A 13,935-nucleotide genomic window follows, 5' to 3' on the forward strand; every position below is an offset into this window, starting at 1 on the left:
GGCACTCGACTCTAGGGCTTACACCAACATTTCCTGCTGTAGAGCGGGGTTTTCGTTACTTTTAGGTTTATTGACTAAACCAAAAGTCAACATGTAATTCGAGTCGCCACGACACTTTTATTTGTCCAAAGGAAAGGCTAAAAAGCAAAGAAAAGCCAAGTAAGAAGTTTTTCAAATCAAAAACTAATAAAAATGTCAGAGATCTAGGTAAGGGGGTTGGTTATGAAATGGGAAGGTTTTACACACCCAAAACATCCTTAGTACTCTAAGGGAACCTCTTTTTGCAAATAGGTGTTGTAGGTTGGTATTTGTGAAAAGATTTGTACAACAAATTGGATGGATGAGAAGAGAATATATTATATTTACATGTTTTGTTGTTTGAATGGATGAACCCATTGCCTACGTACCATCACAAAGGAGGATTAAAACCTCGTAGTTCGGGGTAAAAATCTCACAGATTGGTTGATCAAAAGCCTTAAGGTCTTTTATTATTAAAGGGAGAAAACTTAACCTAAACCAACAATCCACCATCTGAGGAAGGCTTCAACATGATAGTGAGGGGTTAACCCTATAATAAGCATGGAAGGCTTATAATCCAACACTAAGGATGAGGTGAGATTTACATCAACCACTATGATAACTCAAACCTATGACTAATGTTTTTTGAAAAGATTTTAACAAGTGGCCATTGGAACCACAAAGCAACCTGAAATGGGTTATATTTACAAGTTAAAGTTATTTACAAAATGAGGTCAAAGTTGGATTAATGTTTATTCACAATGAGTGTTTATGAAAAAGAGTTTTGAAAATTCAAAGGCTTAAGGCCTAGGTTTCTAAGTTGAAATAAAGTCAAAGTTTTGAAAATGATATTTGGATTTGTTGGAGTGGGGAGAAGAAGAGAAGGGTTATTCCTAAAGCATACAAAACTAAGAGGGGAAAGATAAAACCCTTGGAGTTCCTTTTCTTGGAGTCATAGAGATGACTCAAGATGCTCCTTTCCTTTGGACTTAGCATACAAACAAGCAATCAACAATTGAATTCAAGCTCCTAGGATCTCCATTTGGCTTGGCTCCTAACTTGGCTATTCATGACAATGGTCCTCTTTTCAAAATCTCAAAGTGGGATCCCTATCACTAATAAGCAAACATCAAAAAGCTCAGCACACAATAAAGGGAATGGACAAAGAATAAGTTTGAGGAGAAGTCCTTTGAAGTCAACTTTGAATTTTAGCATTCTAAAGGCATGAGGCCTAGTTGCTCTTCAACAAATTTTGCATTCTAAAGGCATGAGGCTTAGTTGCTCTTGAACTCCTTTAAGCATGGGTAAATCCTAATTCTAAGTCCTTACTCTTGCATTTTGGTTCACATCAAAACAAACACAAACAACACAAAATAACAATGTATTTACACAATAATAGGCTCAAATGAGCAAAAGAAAAATGACATAAACATAAAGTATGTGCTCAAGTGAACAAAGATGAAAATCAATATGAATAATGAGCAAGAAATAAATGACATTAAAAAGTAAATGACAAGAAATTAAAAACTCAAATTAAACTTAGTAGTTAGTGAGGTTATGTTAGCTTGTCATAAGACAATGTAGTGCTATGTTAAGCAATCGTAAGTGGACTAATGTAGTAGTCACACCTATCTGAGGCCGCTCAATAAGAATATAGGCAAAGAACACAAGTTAGAGATCATGACTAGTAAGCCAAGCTCCATAAACTTGCCATGCCAAACAAAAGGGGAAGGACCTTGTATTGATTTTTGGTTATTTGCTTGACCAAGAAGCAACCTATCTTTGACACAAAATAACTCACTTGATCATGGACCAAGTTGAATTTGGTTTGGATCAAAGAAGGTTAAACTTCTCATTTGTCAAGACCAACCTCAAGACTTTAACTCATTGGCCAATGATGGAAAGAAAGGGATGAAGATGAAAGGGAGGGGGTAAGAAGTCAACAAACAATCCCAGTTGATCAAGGGATAACTCATCCTTGATCAAATTCATTCATCTTTCTAAGTGATGATCCATAAGGATTTTCAAACTACAAGATTCAATGAATTTGATCAAAGTTGAATCAATTCAACCTAAATCAACACCAAACAGAAGAGAAATGAAGATAACAAGTCAAGAAGTCAATGATATTTTTTGGCAGTTTTTTGAATTAAAATAAAATACAAATAAAAAAATAAACAAATAAGGTTGAACCTCAAATTCAATTCAAAGCAACTTCAAAGAGTCCAATTAAATTCTCATGGATTCAACATAGTCAAACAAGCTTTGACTAATTTTCTCACAAATTTTTGAAATAAGAAAGTAATTAAAACCAATTAAAAATAGCACAATATGAATTAAAATCTCAAATAATCTCAAAAAAAACAAGAAATTGTTAAGACTATTTTTCATTGACTTATCATGATCCATAGATGCTATGAAAATATTTTTGTATTTTTTAAAAGTCATAAAGTATTTTAAAATGAATTAAAACCATTAAAAACCAAGTAACTCATAAAAAATATCAAATGAAGTCACAAAAATAATTAAAAATCATAATATGAAACTAGATTTTTCAAGAAAATTTTTAGAGTTGGTCTCATATTTTTATGACTTCGAATGAATTTTTAATGAATTTTTGAAAATGAAATGAATTAACAGAAAATAAATGGAAAATGAAAATAAGCGAAAAAACCACAACCATCTGATCCACATTCATTAACTGACGTGGCATTTGGCATGGTCCAGATCTGAGGGGACACGGTGTGCATAGTCAAGCGCGCCACAACATGAATTAAAATAAGTAAGTAACACAGACACACGAGATTAGATCCTGAACACAAGATCCAAAGTCCAGGAGTATGCACTGATCGCGACTTTATGAGTCGATTGGGGTACTAACTGCAAGTGCACAGTTCTATCGCGTAGTTTTAAAAGATATTGATCCCACAGGGACTTATGAATCGATATACCGTTTTCTAAGGTTACTTCGTAAAGCTAAGGCGGATGATACTTTGATTGTTTGGGGGAAAAGTTAAAACTAAAATAAGATCTAGGTTAAATATCAATTAAGCAGATATGGTATGTAGTTCGTCGTAATTAGGGAATCAAGTCTTCGTTGGTTTCTTGGTTTTAAAATAAATCTTTTTAGTGGACACAATTGATTAAAAGTCTTCTCTCAAACTCTCGCTCTGTTGAATAGACCATGACTTTAAATTAACGTAGCTGTCACTTATTAGTTAAGTCCAATATCACTTTTTGAAAATAATAGAATCTATAGAAACTCTTTTTAAGAAAATACTAATCGTTTAAACACCCTCGTCTCAAACTCTCGCTCTGTTGACTTAGATTATATAATTAAATTCAAATGCTTAACTCTCGTCCTCACATTTAACTTTTAAAAATACTTTTTGAAAAAGATTAGAATTCAATTAACTCTAAAAATTGCTTTCGCCCTGATCTAGAATTAATGTCCAATTTACACTGTCCAGTTAAAAACTCAAACTTTCGTTCTATTGATTTTAACTTCTTTAGTCTTTTACTCTCGTACAAAAACCTAGGTATTAAACCTGTAAATTGAGACCATAAAAAGAGTGATTTTATTTTTAAACGTAATTAAACCAACTTAGTTTTGATTCCTTCATTCCGCTTACTTTACATACCGATACCTAAATAAATTAGACGGACATGCTAAACAGATCTAAACAATCATCATGCTTAAATAAATCCATCTCAGGCAAACAATATAAATAAACAATAATGCAGGGCATATATAAATTAACACAATAATTAAAGAACCTGAATAATTAATGGCAATCTTGAACACTCCACCACAGACCGGTTGGATTTGTTCTTGAATTCTTCAATCGGACAGGAAAATAAAAGTGAAGGAATAAAAATCTAGGGTCTAACGTAAGGTTAGATCCAGTAAAAGATACACAATAGTTTCCGGTGTAGAAACTATTGTGTGAAAAATTAATTAAGCCCTGAAATATTGACTGGAAAAGAAAATAAAAATTGCAAATAAAGTAAAAACTGTAAAAAAAAAGGTAATGATGTAAAGTATGCTTGCACGGCCAGAAAAGAAAAAAAGAACGAAGAAGAGAGAGCCTTAGGGTTGGAAAGAAGTGACTATTTATACTAGTCCACTTTGTAACGGTTTCCAAAGCTTTCCGTGTAAAATCCTCACGTTCCAAGAGTCAAACGAAATAATAGGCTTCAACGTGCCTCTGTTGCGTTTCTGAAGCCAAAAATATAGGAGAATGGTGTGACGTCCGTCACACCATGTGTTACGCTCGTAACACAAGGCAGCAGGGCGTGACGCTCGTCACACCTTGTGTGGTTCTCGTCACAAGCTCAGCGCTCATGGCTTGTAGTTTTGGGCTGGGCTTTAGTGAAATTGCTTCTCTTCATTCCTTTTTGCACCTCCTTTTCTTCCTTTTTCACTTATGCTTCAAATAAGCTACCTGAGATAAATAGAAGGAAAAATACCCAGTAGTATCGAATAAAATGAAATAAATTGAAGCGAATAATAATATAATTTAATTAAATCGAGTCCCAGAATGTGATATTATTTCATGTTATCAAACTCCCCCATACTTAGACCTTTGCTTGTCCTCAAGCAAGATACAGTATAGAAATCGTTTAAAAATTTAGCCAGATGAAATTTCAAAACACACATCAATTCGTACTAGGTTGCAAGTAAATCTTGTTTAGAAATAACTTGAGTTTAATCTTGACATCAAGAACTACCGTTACAACATCCGGTAACCTTACCTCATGCAAACCAGTTCGAGTCATGCTATTATAACCAACCTAGTTCTTTTTCTCTTATTTCACCCGTTTTCATTCTAGCGAAATCACATTAAGCCCTTTATCGTTTCGCGCACATAGTGGAGTGACCGGTTAGTGATTCTGATCCCTTTTTTAGCTTGAAGCTCTGGTACATTAGTCGGATAACTTCATTTCTCGGTCCATTGCAAATTGCGGGGGATTGGACCGTAGTCCGCCCTACCAAGTTCAGCACCAGATACCTGCTGAACCAACTCATAATGGATCTTTCGTATTATGTTTTTGTATGATCTGCAACCTTTAGATTAAATGATTTGGTAAGGATCACCTAACTTAGTTAGTGCATTTCCTGATATATATATATTTTTATTTTGGGAATCATTCACCTATATTCATCGGCCCTCCACGTAGTTTGCTATTAAGATGGTGCTGACTTCTTGTATAAACTACTCGGGGTTACTATAAAGTTAAAAGTCCAGGGACTTGTATAACAGGTACCTTTCTGATCTAACATGTTGAGGTTTGTTTAGAGCGTTGGTATGGTAATAATTTTGTCTTGATTTCACTCAAGTTTGATAAAATAAGCAACCTTTATATTTATTGATTGTGTTAAATTTTTGTTATGGCTCAAGAAAATTGAGGGGAATAGATAATGGAAATTTTTCACACTAGGGACTTAATTTAGAATAAATATATATTATAATAATTTTTTTTTTATAGAAAGAGAAATAACAATGACAAGGAAAAGATAACATACTTGAAAAGGGAAGATTTAAAGAACAAGGTTTTCCCGCCCACACTTAAATGAAACATTGTCCCCAATGTTTCAAAGAAAACAAAAGAAATAGAAAAAGAAAAGGAAACTAAAATCAATGCTGCCTGCCGCCTCTGGTTCTTGGACCTGGTGATCGTTGACGTACTTCTAAGTCGTCAAACCTGCTGAGCAACTCAGCGAACCGCTGATCGGTTATTGCATTCCTCGCTTCCTGTTGTTGTTGCATCTGGCGCATCATCTGCATCACTTCGAGATTCTGCGCTTGCATACCATCGATAGCATCCATGATGTCGTCGTTGGTTGCTGGCCTCTAGCACATAGGGTGCGGATATGATGAAATAGGAAGGAGGCAGCGTTTACCTGTGTATCTGCTGCAAAGACGCAGTGGAGGAAAAATAATTCCTTGGCGTTGACTTTGCCGTTGTTCGGTCGACCAAAAATAGTGTTTTGCAGGATGCGGATGAAGTAACGGATGGTTGGGTTATGTATATGCGAAGCAAGTAATTCATCCCAGTTGTTGGTTTCCACACCGGAAATTTTTCTAAAGAGGTCGAAGGCGTTTATATGCCACTGGGAGTTCGGAGGTATCCTAGGGTGGACTTGACCTTCTACAGAGAATTGTAGCATGGTGCTCAATTGGTTTTGGGATAGGGAGTACTCGGTGTTGAACATGCGGAAGGTTGCGGTACCGGTTAAGTACTCGTCTTCACCGGTAGGAGTGTTGTACGAGTAAGAACTTAAAAATTCTAAGGTGAGAGCGGGGTAGGTAGGTTGATTATGAGTGCAAAGAAAGGTTAAATCAGTGAGGCGGAGCATCCATTCTATACCTTGAAGTAATCCTAAATCTTGTAAACAATTTAAATCAGGATACCTGGTGGATTGGACGCCTCGCTGTTGGAAACGCTCAAACTGCTCCCTTTGATAATTTTCATCTTCGGATCGGAAAATGATATTTCCGAAATCTTGGTTTCCCGCCATACCGATAAATGATTTGAAAGAGGTAATAAGGGGAGAAGGGAAATGAAATTGATTTTATAGAATGGTTTGTGGTGTATGAAGAAAGGTATGGTGGGTATTTATAGGAAAAGATTTGGAAGTTGGAAAAGGAGTGGTTGAAAAGTAAATAAATGTGGGTAAATGTGAATAAATGGGGAAGGTAAAAAGTGGGTGGTGTAACGGTCGTGTCTCCAACGGTTAGTAACGTTCACATAGTCTGCAGGTGTCACGCTCGTGACAGGGGTGTTACGGGCGTCATAGGAACTTGGTGTGACGACCGTAATGGATTGTGTGACGCTCGTCACATAGTCATTCTTGCAACGTACTTTGTTTTTATCATTATATTTTATTGTTGTTATTTTGTTATGCATATGTTTATTTTATTTTGCTATTGTGATACTTTTAAATTGCCTTGCATGCTATTCTACTTTCATAATATATATATATATATATATATATATATATATATATATATATATATATATATATATATATATATATATATATATATATATATATATATATATATATATATATATATATATATATATATATATATATATATATATCTTTAATAAGTTATGTAGGTAGCAACAGTAGAGAGCATTATCGATAGATATTTGCATAAGTCATAATAAAGTAAAATAAATCAATAGCTTCATAAAATAATCATAATGTAACATTGGAAGACAAAAGCAAACATGCGAAAGAAAAACAAATACTAAAATAATTTGAAACAAAATAAATGAATAACCTAAACTAAAACTAAGTAACTAAGAAAAACAACTTCTATCCATCTGCATGATCTCTGGCCGGAGGAGCAAAGGAGTTAACACGGTTTAGCAACTCGTGGAACTGATTTGTCATACTGTTCATGTATCCCAGAAATTCTTGTCCCATGTTAGCTAACTCTTCTCTGAGGGCGTCCTGTTCTGACATCAGAGCTTGAATGGTGGTGTTATAATTTGCTCCGGGCATATGATGTCTAAGATCGGGTATTGCCGATTCTTCGGTCGGGACAGGTTGAGGAGGAGGATCAATATCATAATAACCAGATGGTGTCTGAGGGTCAGATTCAGCATAAGGGATTTGGTCGTCACAAATCTCATAGTCCTGGATGGATTCAGTAGATCTAGCAGGAGAGGGTATTCCGTTCAGGTTGTAGAGCCAGTTATTGCGGTTATGAACACTAGTCCTTGGACTAGGCAAGGTGAATAGGCAAAGAACTTGGTTGTTAATTATAAGCTCAAACTCTTCAGGTCCGAGGTTTGCTACAAACATAATGTTGAAGAGGAAGGGTATACTCATAGTCGTAATGCCACAGAAAGGGCTTAGGTCAAGCATAGGTTGACGTAATCCGATAGCATTACCAATCATGGTTATCAAGCCGCCTATTTGAATTGGTGCCCGTTCATCTTGGATAAGACGGTCAAAATTTGCCAACATAAAAGTGGCACCGTTTACTGGATGGTTCTGGGAAGCACAAAATATGATGAAGAGTTCATCACGTGAAACTGAGGTACTGTTTGACTTCTTCCCAAATAAGGTGTGGGCCAGGATCTTATGGAAATAACGAAAGGTCGGGTTATGTATGTTTCCAGAAAGAAACTCATGTTCCTCGGGATCGTCATTTCCAGTCAAGCTTCACCAAAAGTGTTCAAGTTCTCTATATTCAAAAAGTTCTTCTTGGCTCACTGTGAATGTATCAAAAGAGGTAGGGAAACCTAGAAGGTTGGTAAAGTCTTGAATGTTAAATTGATACTCCATGTTGAACATTCTGAACTGGATGAAACCTCTGCTTATTCCTTTTCCATGGCTGGGTAGATAGATCAGAGAACTAAGGAATTCTAGAGTCAGTCTCCGGTAAGTGACGAATTGTCTACGAATAGGAGTGGTTTCCCACCCTATTTGACTCAGCAAATACAAGACACTCTCTCTTAGTCCAAGGGCATTCATTGCCCAATCATCAGCATACAAACTAGGTAGCATCTCTCTCTCTGCTAGTTCCTCAAACTTTTGTTTCTGAGCTTTCCCTCTGAATTTGATACCCATACGATCAATTTGTCCCATCAGGTTAGTGTTAGCTAGAGAAAAGAAAAACAAGAGTTTTAGTCAGGATTTGGCCAAATGCCGAAAGAAGAAAAGAATAAAATATTTGTAAGTTAAAATAAATTAAGAATGAATACTAAATAGAATTTGAAAGAATAATTAAAGAAGAAATAAAAATAAAAATAAAGAATATTTGTGGGTTGTCTCCCACGAAGCGCTTTGTTTAATGTCGCAAGCTCGACATAAACACTATCAAATATAATCTATAAAATTTGGGGGCACTACATCTAAGTGCAGGACTTGTGAATCTTCAATGTTCTCTGCATGATGATAATGTTTTAGACGCTGGCCGTTTACGATAAATGGTTCAATGGATTTTCCTTTAATTTCCACCGCTCCACTGGGAAAAACATTGGTGACTTGGAAAGGACCTGACCATCTAGATCGTAGTTTTCCCGGGAATAACTTTAGCCTAGAGTTAAATAACAGGACTATATCGCCTTGTTTGAAGATTTTCCTTGATATGCGCTTGTCATGCCATTGTTTTGTTCTTTCTTTGTAGATTCTGGCATTTTCGTAAGCGTCTCGTCTGAGTTCCTCTAATTCGTTTATATCAAGGATTCGCTTTTCACCGGCGGCCTTATAGTTTAAATTTAGATTTTTAATAGCCCAGTAGGCCTTATGTTCTAATTCTACCGGGAGGTGGCAGGATTTTCCATAAATAAGCTTAAATGGGGTTGTCCCTATGGGAGTTTTGTAAGCGGTTCGATACGCCCATAAAGCTTCTGGTAGTTTCAATGACCAGTCTTTCCTTGAGGTGGCGACTATTTTTTCTAATATTCGTTTGATTTCTCTGTTAGACACTTCCACTTGCCCACTGGTTTGAGGGTGGTAAGGTGTCGCTACTCTATGCCTTACGCCATACTTAAACAGTAGTTTTTCGAGTACCTTAGATATGAAATGCGATCCACCATCACTGACTACTATTCTTGGGACACCAAATCTTGGAAATATTATATTCTTAAAGAGTCTAGTTACTACTCGTGTGTCGTTTGTTGGAGAAGCTATAGCTTCAATCCATTTTGATACGTAGTCAACCGCTACGAGTATGTACTTGTTACCGAAAGAAGGTGGAAAAGGTCCCATGAAATCTATCCCCCACACGTCGAAAATCTCTACTTCCAAAATGCCCTTTCGTGGCATCTCGTCACGTCTAGATATGTTTCCTGTGTGTTGACATCTATCACATTTCTTGATATCCGCATGCACATCCTTCCATATGTTTGGCCAATAAAGACCGGCTTGTAGGATTTTGGAGCAGGTCTTGGATGTACTTGCATGTCCACCATAAGGAGCGGAGTGACAGTGTTGGATTATATTTTCTACCTCTTCTTCAGGTATACACCGACGGAAAATACCATCGGGGCCTCTTTTGAAAAGTAAAGGGTCATCCCAGTAATAGTGTTTTATGTCATAGAAGAATCGTTTCTTTTGCTGGTAGGATAAAGTAGGTGGAACTATTCCGGCAGCTAAATAATTGACGAGATCAGCGTACCATGGTGTAACACATATAGCTAAGGTGGTTTCTACCTGTTTATCAATTTTATTTTCTTCCAAAGTAGCTATAAGTTTATCGTACGAGAAATCATCGTTGATCGATGTTCTTTCCGGTTCCAGGTTTTCAAGTCTAGAGAGGTGATCTGCTACTACGTTTTCAGTTCCTTTTTTATCTTTGATTTCCAGATCGAACTCTTGTAGCAACAGGATCCACCTTAGGAGTCTAGGTTTAGCATCCTTTTTTGTTAAGAGGTACTTGATATCAGCGTGGTCGGTGTAAACGATTATTTTAGCTCCGACCAAGTAAGAACGAAACTTATCTAGTGCAAACACCACTGCTAAGAGTTCTTTCTCGGTTGTGGCGTAATTCATTTGTGCTTCATCTAGAGTTCTACTTGCGTAATATATGACGTGAAGCTTTTTATCCTTTCGTTGTCCTAAAACAGCGCCCAAGGCGTAATCACTGGCATCACACATTATTTCGAATGGTTCATTCCAATCTGGTGTCTGCATTATGGGTGCGGAGATCAATGCTTGTTTAAGCGTTTGGAATGCTTCTAAACATTTATTGTCAAAGATGAATTCAGCATCCTTCATCAATAGTCCGGTCAAAGGTTTAGTTATTTTAGAGAAGTCTTTAATGAATCGTCGGTAAAAACCGGCATGTCCTAAGAAGCTTCGTACTTCTCTCACAGTTTTCGGAGGTTGAAGGTTTTCGATTACTTCTATTTTGGCTTTGTCTACTTCAATTCCTCTATTTGAGATGATGTGTCCTAAAACAATTCCTTCTTGTACCATAAAGTGACATTTTTCCCAATTAAGTACTAGGTTTACTTTTACACATCGTTCTAGAACTCTTTCTAGGTTTTCAAGACATTCTTCAAAGCTTTGTCCGCATACGGAAAAGTCGTCCATAAATACTTCCATGATATTGTCGAGAAAATCGGCGAATATCGCCATCATGCACCTTTGGAAGGTTGCAGGAGCATTGCACAAGCCAAACGACATTCGTCTATAAGCGAAGGTGCCAAAAGGACACGTGAATGTTGTCTTTTCTTGGTCATCAGGATGAATTAGTATTTGAAAGAAGCCTGAGTAACCGTCTAGATAGCAGAAATGAGAATGTTTTGCTAATCGTTCTAACATCTGGTCAATGAATGGTAAAGGGAAATGATCTTTTCGGGTTGCTTTGTTTAGTTTCCTATAGTCAATGCACATTCTCCATCCCGATTCGATTCGTTTGGTTATAGTTTCTCCTTTTTCATTTACGATAACTGTTATACCTCCTTTCTTTGGTACTACGTGTACAGGACTAACCCATTTGCTATCAGATATAGGATATATGATACCTGCCTCTAATAACTTGGTTACTTCCTTCTTCACTACCTTACTCAGGATCGGGTTTAGTCTCCTCTGATGTTCCCTAGAAGTTTTACAGTCTTCTTCTAGCATGATGCGGTGCATACAAATAGAAGGACTTATTCCTTTAAGATCGGTGATGTTGTACCCTAGTGCGGTTGGATATTTTCTTAAGATATGCAGGAGTTTTTCGGTTTCGAGTTTTCCTAGGTCTGCATTAACTATCACTGGTCGTTCAAGTTCTAAGTCTAGGAATTCATATCTCAGATTTTTGGGAAGTGTTTTCAGGTCTAGGGTTGGTTTCTTAAGGCATTGCGTAGGGTCCGGTGTTATTGCTAAACATTGGTTGAGTTTGTCTTCTACAAGATAGTCAGACAATTTGTCATTTTCTAACTCTGTTTCTTTTATGCATTCATCGATGATATCCATGAAGTAACATGTGTCTTCTATTGTAGGTGCTTTCAAAAATTGGGAAAGAATGAACTCAATTTTCTCTTCTCCTACTTCAAAAGTGAGTCGTCCTCGTTTTACGTCTATGATTGCACCGGCGGTTGCTAAGAATGGTCTTCCCAATATAATGGGTGTGACTTCATCTTCTCTAATGTCCATAATTATAAAATCAGTTGGAATGTAGAATTGACCTATGCGCACGGGAATGTTTTCAAGAATTCCTACAGGATATCTAACAGAACGATCTGCTAGTTGCACAGACATTTTAGTTGGTCTTAATTCTCCCATTTCAAGTCTTTTGCATATGGATAAAGGCATAACACTAATACCGGCTCCTAAATCGCATAAGGCTTTATCTATGACAAATTTTCCTATGTGACAGGGTATAGAGAAACTACCTGGATCTTTAAGTTTAGGAGGCATATTCTGGATTATAGCGCTACATTCAGCAGTGAGTGTAACAGTTTCGCTATCTTCAAGTTTCCTTTTATTAGAAAGAATTTCTTTTAAGAACTTAGCATATGAGGGCATCTGCGTAATAGCTTCTGTAAACGGAATTGTGACGTTTAATTGTTTCAGTAGGTCAACAAATTTTTTAAATTGGCCCGCATCTTTGGTTTTAATAAGCCTTTGAGGGTAAGGGATAGGTTGTTTATAAGGTGGTGGAGGTACATAGGGTTCTTTCTTTTCTACGGTTTCCTTATTACTCTCTTCCTTTTCCTTAGGTGTACTTTCTTCCTCAGTTGACTTTTTAGAGTTTTGGTTTTCAGTTCTTGGATCTACTGGTCCTTCCACTCCCGTTCCACTTCTTAATATGATTGCATGAGCGTGGCTTTTCGGGTTAGGTTGGGGCTGTCCAGGAAATGTACCAGTTGGGGCAGCAGTAGGCGCTTGTTGTTGAGCTACTTATGATATTTGTGTTTCCAGCATTTTGTTATGGGTAGCCAGGGCATCTACTTTACTTGCTAGTTGTTTGATTTGTTCGCTAGTGTGTATATTCTGGTTTAAGAAATCTTTATTGGTTTGCTGTTGAGAAGCTATGAAGTTCTCCATCATTATTTCCAAGTTGGATTTCCTAGGAACATTATTGTTAGGTGTAGATGGGGTCGGCTTTTGATATCCAGGAGGTATAGCTGGGGCTTGATTTGGAGCTTGTCCTGGTGCGTATAAATCATTATTACTCTTATATGAAAAATTAGGATGATTCTTCCAATTTGAGTTATAGGTGTGCGAGTAGGGATTTCCTTGAGCATAATTCACTTGTTCTGCTTGGATTCCTGTTATGAGTTGACAATCTGCAGGAGTGTGACCTTGGATTCCACAGACTTCGCAATTCTGAGTTGCGGCAACCACGGTGGTTGGAGGTGATACATTCAAACTTTCAATTTTTTGGGCAAGGGCTTCCACTTTTGCATTAACATGATCAAGGCTACTTATCTCGTACATGCCACTTTTCGTTTGAGGTTTCTCTACCATTGCTCGGTCGCTTCCCCACTGATAATGGTTTTGGGCCATGCTTTCGATAAGTTGATAAGCATCGGCATAAGGTTTATCCATAAGTGCACCACCTGCGGCGGCGTCTATTGTTAACCTTGTGTTGTACAAGAGACCATTATAGAAGGTATGAATCACTAACCAGTCCTCTAAACCATAGTGTGGACAAAGTCTCATCATGTCTTTGTATCTTTCCCATGCTTCGAAAAGAGACTCGTTATATTTCTGTTTAAATCCATTTATCTGGGCTCTCAACATAGCTGTTTTGCTCGGAGGAAAATATCGGGCAAGAAAGACTTTCTTCAACTCATTCCATGTTGTGACTGAGTTGGAAGGAAGAGACTGAAGCCATCTTCTAGCTTTATCTCTTAACGAGAAAGGAAAAAGACGAAGTCGAATTTCCTCTGAAGTGACACCATTAGCTTTAACAGTATCAGCGTATTGGACAAATACGGATAAATGAAGGT

At 37.0% G+C, this 13,935-nt stretch overlaps 1 non-coding gene across 1 annotated transcript; it reads left to right on the forward strand.

Moving 5' to 3' along the window:
* Positions 1–13,619: 13,619 nt before the first annotated feature.
* Positions 13,620–13,726, forward strand: LOC127077427 (small nucleolar RNA R71). Its single transcript, XR_007787240.1, has one exon. It is a non-coding gene; the product is annotated as a small nucleolar RNA R71 (small nucleolar RNA).
* The last annotated feature ends 209 nt before the right edge of the window (positions 13,727–13,935 follow it).

The sequence above is a fragment of the Lathyrus oleraceus genome, chromosome 4 (genome assembly GCF_024323335.1).
Source record: "Lathyrus oleraceus cultivar Zhongwan6 chromosome 4, CAAS_Psat_ZW6_1.0, whole genome shotgun sequence".
Classification (NCBI taxonomy): domain Eukaryota; kingdom Viridiplantae; phylum Streptophyta; class Magnoliopsida; order Fabales; family Fabaceae; genus Lathyrus; species Lathyrus oleraceus.